Consider the following 15,735-nt stretch of genomic DNA (forward strand, 5'->3'; position numbering starts at 1 on the left):
CCTTTTGGCCCTGGCTCTAAGTAATTAGCCTTTAGACTAGACAAGCGCTTTAGTTTTCTTCGACCATGGAGTCGGTCAAGCATTTAATGCTCATGTTGAATAGATCTAATCATTTCAGCTTACGTTAAACACGCTAATACCGTTCTTGACTCATAAGCCAATACCATACAACCAGTGCTCAGTACTACTGCTAATCTTGACTGATAAGTCACAGCTTCACAATCAATACTGACACCAATGTTGATCCTTGACTAATAAGTCAGTGTTTCCTCAATGAGGTAATGCAAACTAACATATATCATACGTCAAATATGCAGATATAAGGCATTCAGCATGCTTAATCAGTAAGCGCAAGCATAATTATAATCATGCACAATTACAGAGACTCAAGCTCTGGCAAATTCCATATTTCACATTCATGCCATGCCATAATCACATGCATCACATACTGGGTGCAGTTTTCTTACCTTTGGTCCAAGCACAGGTTACCAATAAACGACCCTCAAGCACGATCCTATTTGCAATCCCCTAGCGATAACCTAGTCACAACCATAATATAGCATCCTGTCAAAAACGAGTAAACAAATACTTTTGGACCAAGTCCTAGCCTCTGGGACATCGAATCCTACCAAACCGGGTAGTAAGATCGATCTCGAGCCCTTAGGTTTAAGTTTCCATGACTAAAAACCCATTTTGGCCATTTCTACCCTTTTGGGTCGCGGCCCCAAAAACCCAGGTCGCGGCCTAATCAAGAACAGGGGTTAAACCCCTCTCTATCTGCATCGTGGGCCGCAGCCTGACAAAAAGGGGCAGCGGCCCAAAGTGCCCCCAACAGCCAAAAACCTCTTTTTTTTAAAGCTTGGGCCGCGACACACAATAAAAGTGTCGCAACCCAACCACGAACACAACCATGAAACTCCGTTTTTCCCATTTTAAATCCTTCCAAAAACCTATCCAAACATACCCAAATCTCATAAACAAAGTTCCCAATCATCTCAATGGCCCAAAACCATCAAAACCTAATTTTCAATTCATCTAAAAACTCCTCAAAACGAAAAATCCAATTTCAAAACTTAAGAAATTCCAGGAAACGAAAACTCATAAATTCAAAGCTTAAATTACCTCTTATTATGTCGTTTCTCGCTGAATCCTCCAGCTAATAAGCTTCTAATCTTTCCTAGAATCGCTATGCCTCGATCCTTGCTTGAATCCGAGTTCTAAAACTTGAGTTTCCTTCGAAAATGCGAACGGGTGTCAAAAATGGAACGGGAGGGAGAGACAACGTTTTGAACGTTCTTTTATAATTCTGACAAGTTACTTCAAGCTTAAGTAACCTCAAGCAAATCCTAATGCTCGGGATCCCAAAAACTCCCCTCAGAGTAAAATAGTCAAAATTCCCAGAATTTCCCCATGATCTCACTAACTCTCAATTTATCATCAAATATCTATTCTCATTACCCAATATCCCGGTAATGTGCTAAGTACCCATTAACTCACTCCGAGTCAAGTATGGATCCTGTTGTGACTTTCCCACTGACTTGCCTCCTAGGATCGTCTCGTGCTGAGTAACCCAAGCATAACCAAATAATAATGAATTACCACACACATACCACATATATGCCAAATATACCCATAACGGGCCAAATTATAAAAAATGCCCAATTAAACAGAAATGGGCCCACATGCATATTTAATACACCTAAACATGCATATCAAGTCATATTATAATATAACTCACGTAATCACATAATGATACACATATATATCATATAATCACATAATTCCACAATTTTCCATCCTGGCCCCCTAATCAAGGCCCTTAGTCTTATTAGGAAATTTGGGACGTTACATCCTCTTTCAGAAACAATGTGGCCTAAGACTATGCCAGAAGATACCATGAAGTGGCATTTCTCCCTATTGAGCATAATCCTTTCTCAATACATCATTTTAAAATAGCTTCATGATGAAGAAGACATGTGTCAAAGGAATTACCAAAAATGGTTAGGTCAACCATGAATACTTCCATTGAGTTTTCAATCATGTCACTATAGATACTCATCATGCATATTTGGAATGTAGCTGGTGCATTACACAAGCCAAATGGCATATGCCAGAAAGCAAAAGTTTCAAAGGGACAAGTGAAAGTGGTCTTATCTTGATCCTCTAATGCAATCTCAATTTAATAATAGCCAAAATAGCCATCAAGAAAGCAACAGAATGGATGACCAGCTACACGTTCAAGGATTTGATTAATGGATGAGAGTGGAAAGTGATCTTTGCGGGAGGTGGCATTTAATTTTTGATAATCAATGCACATGCGTCAGCCTATCATAGTTTTTGTTGGGACAAGGACCCCTTTTTCGTTTTGAACCACAGTGACACCAGATTTCATGGGCATGACTTGGGTTGGACTGACCCATTTTCTATTAGCTACTGGGTAAATAATACTAGTGTCTAGAAATTTCAAAACTTCATTTTTTACAACTTCTTTCATTGTGGGGTTTAGTCACCTTTGAGGATCTCTTCGAGGGATAGCCTTGTCCTCCAAATTGATTCGATGGGAGAAAATTAAAGGGTTAATATCTTTGATATCAGCAAGCGACCAACCTATCATAGATTTATGCATTCGTAGTAGCTCAAGTAACTACAATTCTTGAGAATTTTGAAGGTTGGACGAGATGATAACTGGAAAGGTTTCATCATCTCCCAAGAAGACATATTTCAGACCCTCGGGTAGTTGGCTCAATTGAGCAATTGGAACCTCTTCTTCTGAAGTTTTTGGTTGTGCTCTCTCACGAGGTAGCTCTTCAAGGTGAGGTTTCCAAAACTTAGTCTTTCTATTGCATGAGTTTATGTGATCTGATATTGCAAGAGTAACTCAATAGAATCAGGACTTTCATTGTCAGACAGGAGGAGGATCTCATCAAGATTATCAAAGTTTCTTCGCAATTGAACCTCCTCGGGAATTAAAGTGTCAATAATGAATGTTTGATAACATTCAGCATCTTCTCGGGGTTGTTTCCCGATGTGGAAGATATTGACTTCAAGAGTCATATTTCCAAACGATATCTTCATTAGGTCATTCCGATAATTCATTAAAACATTTTCAATAGCAAGGAATAGTCTTCCAAGGATAATAGGAATTTTTTACTCCATGTTTACCATGGATTGGGTATCAAAAATAAGAAAGTCCACGGGGTAATAGAATATTTCAATTTGAACTAAAACGTCCTCAACAATACCCCTAGGTTTTTTGGTGGAGCGATCAACAAGCTGTAGCACAACAGATGTTGGCTTCATTTCTCCAAGATCATGTTGCGAGTACATAGAGTAAGGCATGAGATTTACACTTGCGCCAAGATCAAGTAAAGCTTGGCTGACTTCGTGAGTCCCAATTTGGCAAGAAATGGTGGGACAACCGGTATCTTTGTATTTCAGTGGTGTCTTTTGTTCAATCACCGCACTCGCTTCCTCAGTCAAGAAAGAAATCTTCTTGACATGGTGCTCCTTTTTGCAGTGCATAGATCCTTGATGATTTTGGCATAAGCCGACACTTGCTTTATGATGTGAAGAAAAGGAAGATTAATCTGCACTTGTGTCAAGTGCTCAAGGATTTCAGCTTGGTTATCAGGAAGTTTCCCAACAGGTTTCAAAGCCTGAGGAAATGGTACTTTTGGAGAAGCATTGAGTGGTGAATTCTCGGGATTAACTTTTGGAATGTTGGGAGAAGTGCCTTTTATGGATGGGTCTTGCAAACTTGTACCACTTCTAGTTGTGGTGGCATTTACTTCCTTAACATTTTGATCATTTGAATTTGAGGATTGGGCCGTGTGTTGGCCTTGCACGTTGAATTTAGGTTGGGAAGGAAGTTTGCCTTTTTCTGGAATGGCCAAGGATTCAGTCAATTTTGAGACTTGACATTTCATTTCCTTGAATTCTTCCATCATTTGGCGATTAGTTTGGATTGTTCCTCTATGAATGCATAAAGGGTATTCTCGAGAGAATTTTTTTGTGGATGAGCATTGTATTGAGATCCAAAATACGCCTTTGATGGTTGAACTTGTTGCTCGTTTATCCATTGGCCTCTAGACGATTGGGCTTGGTTGGAATCTCTCCAAATAAAATTTGGGTGGTTTCTCCAACCAGGCTTGTACGTATGAGAGTGTTGACCCTGATTTTGGTCAACTGACACAGAGTCAGAATATGCTTGACGTGGATGAATGCGTTGAAAAGAACGTGATGACAAAAATAATAAGAACACGATATTTTATAGTGGTTCGGCCCCAGGATCTGGTAATAACCTACGTCCACTTAGATTGTTATTGATGTGAGAATCAAAGGAGTGATCAAAGAGCTAGGGTTCAATGAGTTTCACTAACCTCTGAAGAACAATACAATATCTCAAATAGAATTACTCTAGTCTCAAATAATTCGAAAGCCAAAAGTCCCTTCCTTGAGCTATCTTTCTCTATTTATAGGCTCAAGGGGGATTACATGAATCTGTTACAGATATTCTCTCCTAAATAATTGGATACTCAGGAGATTTTGGGAGTCAATTTCGGGATTTACAAAGATCTTTATAGAAACGTCATGAAGCATGCGGAACCTGTGACCAAGCTGGTCGCAAGTAAACTTCGGCTGCTTACTGCTTATAATTTATCTTCTGGTCGATACCCTAGCAGAGTTCCTTCAAGTGTCAGCCACGTGTCCGAGAATCACTTGCCACGTCATCTACGCCAGTTTTTTGGATAACATTTTCCCCCCAAGTTTATTTATTAAGAGCAATATATAAACTTTTGAGGAGACGACCCTTCGGTGACCCCGCCATACGTGTCTGAACCCTTCATGTGTTCTTGGAAAAAGCAACCTACTCTTATCTAATCATGACTTTTCGCTTCCCCAGTAATAACTAGACGGCTATCTCGCTTCCCCATGCTTCGAAAAAGGGGAAAATGATGATTAATCCCTTTTAATGCCACAGACCAAACTTATATATAACATCTCCGAAGTTCCCTTTTTCTTTTTACACACGCCATTACTCTTTCAAGAAACCCTAAAACCAGAGCTTCCATTTTCTTCTGGAGACCGTCCCTTCGCGTTCTCAAGACTCAGTCCGAGAGTTCCCCGACCTCCAAAAACTCTCACCAATCTTCATGACCGTCTTTCTGGTAAGTCGTTGAATCTTTATGTTTCATATTTTCGTAATGCATGTTTCTGTATGTTGACTGTTGAGTTTATCTACTTCTGGGTTGAGATGCTTGTCAGTAGAATCTCTTGTGGGTGAAAAAAATTACGAGTTAGTTTGATAGTAGAGATCATACTTTTTAGGACGTAAAACTGAAGTAAAAGTTTGATTTTTAGGCCAGCCGAGAAAAAGGTTTTTCCCGCCCTAAGGGGAGTTGAAAAAGCTTTTATGAAAAACTTTTTGCTTTCACCCTTTGATCTGTTTTTCAAACTGTTCGTGTGGAAAATTTTAGCTTTTTGTTAGAATGTTGTTGTATAAAAGCTTAACTTTTATACTCGACCAGCGTTATTCTAAAAAGCCTTAAACGATTTATTTGCAGACTTTAATGCCAGATTTGTGGGGAGGTGAACGGCCCATCGACGACGATCTTCTTGCCCAGCTGCTCGAAGGCGAAGAACAACCGACCGATAGAGTTCACGAGATCCCTTTTTCACGATCTTCACCTAGACCCCATCTATCTCCTCCTCAAATGGCCCGTTCTAAATCTTTAGGCAAGAAAAGACCTGACTCAGAAGATAGCCCAAACTCTCCTGCCCAGCCTGATTCACAGGCTAGGGCTCCTTCGACTAGTGGTTGAGAAAATCCCGCTCCCGACCCTAATATCTAAACTAGAGCCCGCTCTCGTCATCAGAATCTGCCTGATGTCGAGTGGTATCTCTCCCCGACCAGCCAAGTAACTCCTCGGATGCTTGCCAACTACCTCAGGAAGTATCCTCTCACAGGGGTCAATCTCAAAATTCCTACTGCAGACCAAAGGGCTAACCTTCCTGGAGGTGTATATAGTGCTTGGTCTAGGTATCACATAGAGGCGGGGGCTACCCTCCCTCTACATCCTTTTTATCAGGGGGTGGCCAACTATTTTGGTGTCACCCCCTTCCAAATCACTCCAAATGGATATAGAATGCTGGTCGCACTCTATATCCTGTACAAACTCAAAAAAATGGCCAGAACCTACCCCCCATGAGGTCAACTATCTCTTCGACCTCAAGTCCAACCCTCAATAGTATGGGACGGGCTTTTTCCATCTTTGTCACCAGGAGACAAACCGAACGTTCCTGAGTGACACTACACACATATCCAACGTGGGGCAGTACAGTAAGGAGTACTTCCTCACTACGGACATGACCAGCAACAACCTGGCCTTCGCTCGAGGAGGTAAGTGTGGTTTTTACTGGTCGATACTTTTCATCAGCGATTTTCCCTTCATTTTTCTTAAATTACACTTTGTTTTTCAGGCCCATGGTTACGTCCGACCCCAACACCAGACATGGTGTTGAGGTCCACCGCATTGGCCAGGATGACAGATGCAGAAAAAAGCGTCAAGTCCCTGGTCACTGATGAAAATCTGAGGCTGTCTGGCCTCCTGGCTCCTCGCCACGAAACAAGAGGACCTGTGGTAGCCGATGCCACTGCCGAGGGGGATCCCGAGCAGCAACCCCCTGCATCCCCTCCTCGAAGGAGGCCGATGGGGGTTACAATCAGGGAACCCACGGGCAATCCTTCCTCAGAAAGGCCTTCTGCACCCCAAGGAAAGGGGAAACAAAAGGCAAAAGAGCCTATTGTGGACTTGGGGGAATCCTCTGATGAAAACGGTACAGTTATTTCACTTTTAAATAGCTTGCCAATTCCCTGTCACTTGTTTGACGGGGAGGGCAACTTTACGTATACTCCAAATCTAGGGCCAGACTTCTTCGTGCCAGATAGTGAGTGTGTGACTAATAGAGTCAATAGTATAGCGACCAGTAGTTGTAGCTCGGGTATTTAACTTTGTGACCTCTTTCCTGTTTTATCAAGAGTTTTTATCTGCCTTTATCTTATCATTTGCATATGTGTTACTTGTATGCAGATATGGCCACTCCCAACGTCTTCGATTTATATCAGACTGAGGAGGAAGTAGAAGTCCCTCTGGTCCGGCGAAAGACATCCAGGAGGCATAACGGTGAATCGAGCCAAGGACCTCCTACCAAGAAGAGTCGAACAAAAGATCCTCCCAAGGACGTGCCAACTGGGCAAACTTCTGCCCCGCCTTCAGTTCCTGGTGAGAAGGAAACTCTGCCTGCTACGACGAACCCTCCCTCTGCAACCGCTAAAGAACAAACCCAGCGGATGAGGCTCTTGGGGCTAAACTTTCGAGCCGCGCCTTGCGAGCAGCCAAGGATCGCCTTGCACACATCGTGAAGTACGACCGTTGCAAGGATGCGATGGCTGAGGCAGAGAGAATGGGGGTTGACCAAATTCTGAACATGGCCCTAAACGAAATGGCTAGCGTAAGCATATCTTATCTCTTTGGCTTCCGTCTTTTATTCTTTGCAACAGACTCTAACTTTATCCTTTGTCCACAGGCTTTGCTGACTGCAACTGCTGCTCGTACCCGTGCCCAAGCTACCATCGACCAGGCTCGGTCAAAGGCCATCGAGAGGTACCAGGCGAAAGCTGCTGAGGAGCTTCAAGCTGCAGAAGCCAGGCATGCTGGGGAGTTGGAGGCGGTCACCCAGCAGAAGGATGCTGCGGTGGCAAAGCTGGCGGAGATCGAAGCCTCCAAAGCATCCTTGAGGAAGCAGAGGGAGGAGTACCAGGAGGCCAGCCGAGTCCAATATCGCGAATGCAAGAGACTCAATGAGGAGCTTCTTGCCAAGAACAAGGCCATGGCTGATCTTGAGAGCCAAATAAAGCAGCTGAAGCTTGCCAACGCCAAAGATTAGGAAAGGTACAAGAATGCGACGCTTCGGTGTTTCTACGACTTCTGGAAACACAACCAGGGTGCCAACTTTGATTACCTTTCAGAAGATATCAGGAATGCTGAGCTGGCCCGCTGCACTGCTCGATTGGCCAAAGAAGAGGAAAGAGCAAGGATCCCTGCTTCCCCAAGCATCCAGCCGGCCGCTAGCGCAAAGGGAGGAGTTGTTGAGGATGTGGCCAACCAGACTGCTGAGCAAGACCCTTCTGCTCCTACTGCTCCTTAAACTTATTCTCTTTTTATTTTTCTTCAATTACACGACCCACGGGTCGTGATGTAAAGACTATATCTTTTTTGAATTTGCTGCATGGGCAGCAAACTTTTCTTTTATTTGAACAGTTACATCCAAGCAGTGATGCTTGCGGTGTAAAAGACTGCATTATAATGTTATAATATTTTCATTTACTATAACATCTGTCCGTATGACCGAACTTAGCATAGTACTTTGGTTTGATTTAACAAAATTTAAATTTTGAAAAATACTCTAAGTACCTTAGCATGCTTTCACTTATTTTGTTCATGTGTTTACATACCTTTTGATATGCTTTGCTATCGGTGTGCCTTATATGCCCCCCAAGTGATCGAGGAGCTTTAGGTCATGGGTCACTTGCCTTGACCACGACCTGTTCGAACATTTCTGCTCGGTAGGAAACGTAATACTTGTAATACAGCAAAACAACACACGTTATGAACAAATACTTATAAACATAAATTTACAAAGGTTGGCAAGAATGACTGGCTGCGCACAGTCCCTTATAATCTCGTATTAAAAATGGACTAAACATGTCTTTATGAGTGATCCTAAAAAAGGATCTTACATATATAAGCGATTAGCCATACAACATGGCTAACCCGTTTTGTAAAACTTGTAAAAAGTAAAATTAAATACAAGCCAGTCCTTTAAAAAGGACTGTTCACTGATAATACTTGTGCAGGTGTTCTCCATTCCAATAGTGTGGAACGAGATCTCTGTTTAGGCGTGCAAGTTTGTAGATGCCCGGGTGAAGGACTTCTTCAATCTGGTAAGGTCCTTCCCAATTGGGTCCGAGTACTCCAGCAGTGGGGTCGCGGGTGTTCAAGAAAACTCGTCGTAGCACTAAATCACCGACGTTGAATTTCCTTTCTTTTACTTTTGTGTTAAAGTACCGGGCGACCTTTTGCTGGTATGCAGCAACTCGGAGTTGGGCTTTCTCCCGTATCTCATCAATTGAGTCTAGGGACTCCATCATCAGTTGGTTGTTATGTTCCTGGTCGTATGTTATGCGTCGATGTGAGGGGGGATCTAACTCGACAGGTAACATAGCCTCATATCCGTAGGCTAAGGAAAATGGGGCATGACCTGTCGTTGTTCGGTGAGACGTTCTATACAACCAGAGGACTTCAGGCAGCTGCTCTGGCCATGCTCCTTTAGCATCTTCAAGCCTCTTCTTCAGGGTGTCTTTAAGAGTTTTATTCACGGCCTCTACTTGCCCGTTTGCTTGTGGATGCGCAACTGAAGAAAAGCTTTTGATAATCCCGTTCCTTCCGCAGAAGTCGGTGAATAAGTCGCTGTCAAATTGGGTTCCATTGTCTGAAACGATCTTTCGGGGCAAACCATACCGGCAAACAATGTTCTTGATGACAAAGTCAAGAACTTTTTTGGTCGTTATGGTAGCGAGTGGTTCAACTTCGGCCCATTTGGTGAAGTAGTCGACTGCCACAACTACGTACTTCACTCCGCCTTTTCTCGTGGGCAGGGATCCAATCAAATATATCCCCCATACCGCAAAAGGCCACGGACTCTGCAACTGTTTCAACTCGTTTGGAGCTGCTCGTGGAATTTTGGAGAACCTTTGACATTTATCGCATCTTCGTACAAACTCCATTGAATCTTCATTCATAGTCGGCCAGAAGTAGCCTTGCCTTAGAATCTTTTTTGCCAAACTCTGCCCCCCAGCGTGATCTCCACAGAAGCCTTCATGCACCTCTTTCATTAGCTCCTTAGCTTTTTCTGGTGTAACGCATCTGAGTAGTGGCATTGAATACCCTCTCCTGTACATAACACCATCGACCAGTATGTATCTAGCAGCCTGTCTTTGTAGAGTTCTGGCTTTGTTTCTATCTGTTGGTAGTATACCTTTTGTCAGATACTCCAAGTAAGGCGCCATCCATGTATCTTCCATTTGGATTTCCATACTGGCTTCTATTGCTCGTATGCTTGGCTCGCTTAATCTTTCTACCGGCACAATGTTCAAAGTGTCAGCATCTTTCGCGCTCGCGAGTTTGGCTAAGGCATCTGCATTCGAATTCTGATCCCGCGGAATTTGCTGGAGGGTATACATTGTGAACTGGGCTAGCAGGTCTTTAGTTTTATTCAAGTAGGCCACCATTTTTAGGCCTCACGCTTGATATTCCCCTAGAACTTGATTTACTACCAGCTGTGAATCACTGTAAATATCAAGCGCCTTTATACCCATGTCTTTGGCCATTCTCAATCCAGCAAGGAGTGCTTCGTATTCGGCTTCATTATTTGATGCGGTGAAGTCGAACCTAATGGCGCAGTGAAATCGATGCCCTTCTGGCGTTATCAATATCACACCCGCTCCTGCATGGGATTCGTTTGACGACCCATCCGTGAATAACTTCCACGAAGGAGCTTTCTCTTGAGGCTCAGGCACGCTAGGCTTTTCACACTGCTTGCTGTCTGGGAGTTCGGTGAACTCTGCAATAAGATCAGCCAAGACTTGTCCTTTTACTGCTGCTCACGGTGAATATGTGATATCGAACTGCCCTAGTTCGACTGCCCACTTTAATAAGCGCCCAGCCGCCTCTGGTTTCTGGAGGACTTGCCGAAGGGGCTGGTCGGTTAAGACTGTAATAGGATGGGCTTGGAAGTAAGGGTGTAGCTTCCTTGAGGCCAGGATTAAACAGTATGCTAACCTTTCGATGCGTGGATATCTCAGTTCTGCTCCGATCAGCCTCTTGCTTACAAAGTAAATCGCTTTTTGTACGCCTTCTTCCTCTTGCACTAGTACCGCACTCGCAACAACTTCCGTGATCGCCAGGTAAATAAACAAAGTTTCCCCTTCTATCGGCTTTGATAAAATGGGAGGCTGTGCCATGTGGGCTTTCAAGGCCTGGAAAGCTTGCTCGCAGTCTCCTGTCCATTCGAACTTCTTATTTCCCCTAAGCAAATTGAAAAAAGGGATGCATTTGTCTGTTGATTTTGAAATAAATCTACTTAGGGCTGCAATCCTCCCAGTTAAACTTTGTACATCTTTGATCTTTTCTGGCGATTTCATGTCGATCAGGGCTTTTATCTTGTCGGGGTTGGCCTCGATTCCTCTTGAATTTACAATGAAACCCAAAAACTTCCCTGACCCAACTCCGAAGGAACATTTGAGAGGATTTAATTTCATCTCGTACTTGTTCAATACATCAAAACATTCTTGTAAATCCTTCACATGTCCTTCTGCCTTCTTAGACTTTACCAGCATGTCGTCCACGTACACCTCAATGTTTGTCCCGATCAGTTCTTTAAACATGTGGTTAACTAACCACTGGTAAGTCGCACCTTCGTTTTTCAGTCCAAAGGGAATTACTTTATAGCAGTATAAGCCTGTATCGGTCCGAAAGCTGGTGTGATCCTCGTCAGGGGGATGCATGCTAATCTGGTTGTAGCCCAAATATGCATCCATGAAGGAGAGGATCTCGTGTCCTGCAGTGGCATCGACCAACTAGTCGATTCTTGGGAATGGGAAGCAATCTTTTGGGCAGGCTTTATTGAGGTTTGTAAAATCTACGCAGGTTCGCCATTTGCCGTTAGGCTTGGGAACTAGCACTGGCTTGGAGACCCATGATGGATAAAACGCTACCCTGATGAACCCATTCTCCTTTAATCTTTCAACTTCTTCTTTTAAGCCTCTTGATCGATCTTTGTCGAGCAGCCTTCTTTTTTGTTGCACGGTGGAAAAGTTTTGTCTATATTCAGGACATGGCTAATAACTGCAGGATCTATCCCAGCCATGTCTTTGTGCGACCAGGCAAAGACCTCCTGGTTTTTTCGCAAAAATTCCACCAGTGCATGCTTCGTGGTTGGTTCTAGGTTTTTCCCGACCTTTACGACTCTGGTCGGGTCTTTTTCGTCGAGTTGGACCTCTTCCGGGTCCTCGACGGGTCCAACATTCTCTTCAAAATTCCCAAAGCGAGGATCTAGATCATTATCCTTACTTTGGGCAACACCCTATTTGGTGACTTCATCACCGGATTGGGCTTGCGCATCAGTTGCCATCTGCAACCTTTCTGAGGTAGTGCTCTTTGACATTCCCTTTTTCGCCTTCATGACTGAGGCGTTGTAGCACTCTCTGGCTTCCCTTTGGTTTCCCAATACGCGCCCTACTCCTGCGTCTGTCGGGAATTTCATGGCTAAGTGCCACATAGAGGTGACGGCCCGTAGATCAACCAGTATAGCTCTCCCAATGACGGCATTGTACGCCGAAGGACAATCAACTACTATAAAAGTAGCGAGTAATGTCCTGGTGGCAGGCATTGTACCTGTCATCACTGGTAGTCTGATTGATCTCGCGGGGGCAAGTCCCTCACCAGAGAAGCCATATATTGTCTGGTTGCAGGGCTCCAGGTCCTTAATGGACAACTTCATGCGTTCCAGCGAAGACTTATACATGATATTCACCGAACTTCCTGTATCGACCAGCACTCTCTTCACCATCATGTTGGCCATTTGGATATCTACGACCAGCGGATCGGAATGTGGGAACCAGACATGTTGGGCATCTCCATCAGAGAAGGTTATCTCACCCTCTTCTGATCGAGCCTTTTTTGGCGTGCGGTCCTCCACAGTCATCATCTTGATATCCTGGTCGTGGCGCAGAGTCTGAGCGTATCGTTCTCTGGCCTTTCTGCTATTTCCCGCGAGGTGCGGGCCTCCACAAATGGCTAACAGTGTGCCAGTCACGGGGGCAGGCTGCAAAGGTGGCGAGTGTTGACGCGTGGGCGCCTGCTCGTTGCCACCCGGAGCTTCTCGTTGGGAATTTCCCGAGGCCCGTACGTATCTTCTCAAGTGTCCTTGTCTAATAAGGAACTCGATTTCATCCTTCAGCTAGTTGCATTCGTTGGTGTCATGTCCGTAGTCGTTATGATAACAACAGAACTTGGTAGTGTCTCTTTTTGAAATATCCTTTCAAATGGGGGCAGGCTTCTTATAAGGCACACTGGAACTCGTGGCCTGATAAACCTCTCCCCGAGACTCAACAAGGGCAGTGTAGTTAGTGAACCGAGGTTCATAACGGTTACCCTTGGCTCGTTTATTGTCGAAGGTGGAAGGCTCATTGTGTGGCCGTTTTCCACCATTCTTGCCATTGTCATTACCGTTCCCGTTGCCTTTGCCGTTGCCGTTAGGTTTGGACCCATTGGCGGCTTTGGCGGGCTCGGCTGCTTTCTTATCCTTGCCTGAAGGCTTTCCATCGTCGACAATGGCATCTTTGAGCTTGATGTAATGATCAGCCCGGTCCAAGAATTCCTAGGTAGTTCTAACCCCATCTTTGCGGAGGCTCTTCCAGAGGGGGGAGCGACGCCTAACCCCTGCGGTTATGGCCATCATTTTGCCTTCGTCCCCCACTGTTTTCGCTCCAGCTGCTGCTCGCATAAAGCGCTGGATGTAGTCCTTCAGCGATTCTCCATCCTGCTGGCGAATTTCAACCAGCTGGTTTGCCTCGGTCGGATGCACACGACCTGCGTAGAACTGTCCATAAAAATTCCTTACAAACATCTCCCAGGAAACTATGCTTGCAGGAGGGAACTTAAAAAACCACTCCTGTACGGCATCAGAAAGTGTTGCAGGGAAGATCCTGCACCAAGCATCTTCGGACACTTTCTGAATGTCCATCTGTATCTCAAACTTATTGACGTGAGATATCGGGTCACCGTACCCATCAAAGTTCGGAAGCGTAGGCATTTTAAACTTGCTAGGAGTCTCTACCATAGCTATCCTCTGGACGAAAGGAGTGCCTTTTCTCCTGTCGTGGTCGATGTAAGATGTTCTTCCCCCGACCAGCTGTTGCACCGCCTGGTTGAGGGCATCTATCTGGGCCTGCACAGCGATAGGAATTGTTGTGGCCTCTGTTTCTAGGGGGATGTTCTCGCCATGTTGCTCACGGCGGTCATTGAGCACGTCTCTTAAATGCTCGTCTCTTCTTCGCTGCTCGCTACCTCCGAGCCGGTTGAAGACGTTATTTTGCCTGGATTTCCCCCCAGCGTCCCGCCTGCCGGGTTGGTCATCTTGAGGTGGCTGATTCCTGTTTCCACCTCTTTCGTCATTCCCCCGACCGGCGTTTCCTCTGCCGGAATCGGCTTCATCATAACCATTGCCATCTCTGAATCGCGATTGGCTATGACGGGATCGACTGTTCCCTCGATTTCCTTCCCAGGCTGAAACGTCCCGAGCGTTAGAGGGTGGCCTGCGTTGGTCGTTAGGTACCCGTGCATTATCATGCCGTGGGGGACCTCAGACCGCAGAGCCCAACTCTGAGTTCCTCCTGTTACCAGGAGGATGCTGTCCTCTGTTCAGAAGGTTCAACTCATCGCCCCTATGGCGTCTAGGACTATGAGGCTGCTGCCTGGTCCTATTCTGCCTCTGCCGCGGAGGATTGCCACGACCAGCTTGGGAAGGAGGCTGCGCTTCAGCGTCCCCTAGAGGGACATCTTCCTGAGGTGCTGGTGGCTGCTCGGGCCTTTGTGGGCTCGAGGGTTGGATAGGCGGACTAGGATTAGGACCCCTGTGGGGTGGTCCATTCGCGAGTTAATCAGGCTGCGAGGCAAGTGCAGCCTGATTTCTAGCCAATTGCAAGGCTGCCTCAAGGGCTGCCATGGCTTCGCTCTGGCGACGGTCCATCTCCGCCTGCCTCTCACTTAACTCCACGCGCTGCCGTTCAATCTCTTGCTGCTGCCGCGCCATGATTTCGGCAGCACTTTCCTGACTGGCCCTCAGATTGGCCAGCTCTTCATGCAACGCCCCCAGAGTACTCTTTAGCGTCGCGTCATCCATTTCTTCCTTTTCAAAGTCCAAATGTGGCTCATCCTCAGCCACGCTTGCAGGAGGAGGAGGAGGCAGGTTTGATGGTGCAGCGGCGGCCGCCTGTCCAGTTTTCCTTGCACTTTTCACCATTGGTTTTCTCAACGGTGATATATCAAGCTCTCAATGAAAGCACCAGAATGTTGACCCTGATTTTGGTCAACTGACACGGAGTCAGAATACGATTGACGTGGATGAATGCGTTGAAAAGAACGTGATGACGAAAATAATAAGAACACGATATTTTATAGTGGTTCGGCCCCAGGATCTAGTAATAACCTACGTCCACTTAGATTGTTATTGATGTGAGAATCATAGGAGTGATCAAAGAACTAGGGTTCAATGAGTTTCACTAACCTCTGAAGAACAATACAATATCTCAAATAGAATTACTCTAGTCTCAAATAATTTGAAAGCCAAAAGTCCCTTCCTTGAGCTATCTTTCTCTATTTATTGGCTCAAGGGGGATTACATGAATCTGTTACAGATATTCTCTCCTAAATAATTGGATACTCAGGAGATTTTGGGAGTCAATTTCGGGATTTACAAAGATCTTTATAGAAACGTCATGAAGCATGCGGAACCTGCAACCAAGCTGGTCGCAGGTAAACTTCGGCTGCTTACTGCTTATAATTTATCTTCTGGTCGATACCTTAGCAGAGTTCCTTCAAGTGTCAGCCACGT

The sequence above is a fragment of the Humulus lupulus genome, chromosome 2 (genome assembly GCF_963169125.1).
Source record: "Humulus lupulus chromosome 2, drHumLupu1.1, whole genome shotgun sequence".
In the NCBI taxonomy this organism is placed as follows: domain Eukaryota; kingdom Viridiplantae; phylum Streptophyta; class Magnoliopsida; order Rosales; family Cannabaceae; genus Humulus; species Humulus lupulus.